The following is a 1,816-nucleotide window of genomic DNA, read 5'->3' on the forward strand; positions in this document are numbered from 1 at the left end:
TACACACACACACACACACACACATACAGACCAATACCCAAAAACCACTTTTTTGGACTCAGGGGACCTTGAAACGTATAGAAATTTAGAAATTGGGGTACCTTAATTTTTTTCGGAAAGCAATACTTTCCTTACCTATGGTAATAGGACAAGGAAAGTAAAAAAGTGGTACATATACAACTGTTAGATGTTCCTGTTTTACAAGTGCTTTATGGAACAGGCTCATGAAATTAATTTAATTTCTTACCCAATCATCTAATGTGTGTGAATTCAACAAGATAGGAAAAGCTCACTAACTATAAGACTTTAAAACTAGGAAATGACTGCTTTAAATGTTTCAAACTGAATGCGAGTTATTGAAACGGCAACTAAGATATTAAGTTTTGAGAGTTTGATTTTCCATATGAGTTCCCAAAAATTCAATTTTTGAATTGCTTGAAAATTTCAAGTTAATTAGAAAACACATAGGCCTATCTGGGGTACACTTTTTTCAATCTGATCGGACACATAGTATTATTTTCGATTAGAACGGTACAATACTTTTTCAATGAATATTGCCATTTCACAATGAAATGAAAAATTAGAATAATCTAGCTGTTTGGAGTTGCGGAACGGTATCCATGAAATGAGAATTAAAACAATACATATTCTACTCAAAACTACCATTCTACTTCTACATGTTTTTCTAACAAAGTTACTACGCTACTGAACCCAATACTTGTACAAAACTACTGCACCAAATACGAGTAAACTGCTATTTACCTTGAGAATTTAATTTCTGCAAGCCAATTATCAAGAAAAGCTCAAGGCATCAATGTAAAACTTTCAAGACTTTCCAGTTCTGCAATGTATTGGTTCTGCAAATAATAAAAATTAAAATGGGATTACCATAACTAAAAAAATCCATGTAGTCATTTTGAGAAGACGTTGTGTGATTGACACACTTTGATAAAAACAGAAGAAATTGAAATATGAAATAATTTTTATTGTATATTTCAGCAACACTTCTTGGCTTAGAAAGACAAGCATAAAAACTAATGTTGTCTTGAAACTTAATACTATAGCGATCTTGAAACTATAACCACCAATGGGATGTAGTCTAGGATCTAGAGGAACAGGAGTCAAGACTTTAAATATCAAAATACATTTTCTTGACTACAACTTAAAATCTTATAAACTCTCATTAAAGAACTAATTATAATTTTCAAACTAGTTTTATCCTGATATACTGTACTTACTTTGCTTTTGATTGCTATTGATTATAGAGTTAGTTCTTGTGTAATTGGTCGCGGAATAAGTAGTTTTCAAGCAAAAATTACTTGATACAATAAATTCAACCTAGAATCACAGTTCCAACTGTAGTAGGCCTTTCAAGAAATTGAAGAAAACGCGAAAGGGAAGGTGATTTCATCCACGAGTTGATTGAATCCTGATGTTGAATGCAGCAATCATATTCATGTTGAAGATTTCAAGAATCATGATCATTCACGATAATGGCATCACCATCATTAACTAAACCAACTAAACTAAATCCAACTGAGAAGAATAAAAAGAATAATATTCAATACTCTTTCCACAAATGAAGTAGTAAAAAGTAGAATAATACTCCTTCAAAATTGGAAAAGTAAGACTCTATAGTCCTTTTATCCATCCTTCAGCTTCCAGATTTAGAGTACGGTAACAATAATTTCTAGTGTAATATCAATTTACAGTAATTTATATGTATAGTGTGATATTAATGTAATTAATAGTGTTTATTTTTAAAATTGCACTAGTGTAATTTATAAGAATAGCTCACAAAGACACACACCCATCA

The sequence above is a fragment of the Nilaparvata lugens genome, chromosome 10 (assembly GCF_014356525.2).
Source record: "Nilaparvata lugens isolate BPH chromosome 10, ASM1435652v1, whole genome shotgun sequence".
In the NCBI taxonomy this organism is placed as follows: domain Eukaryota; kingdom Metazoa; phylum Arthropoda; class Insecta; order Hemiptera; family Delphacidae; genus Nilaparvata; species Nilaparvata lugens.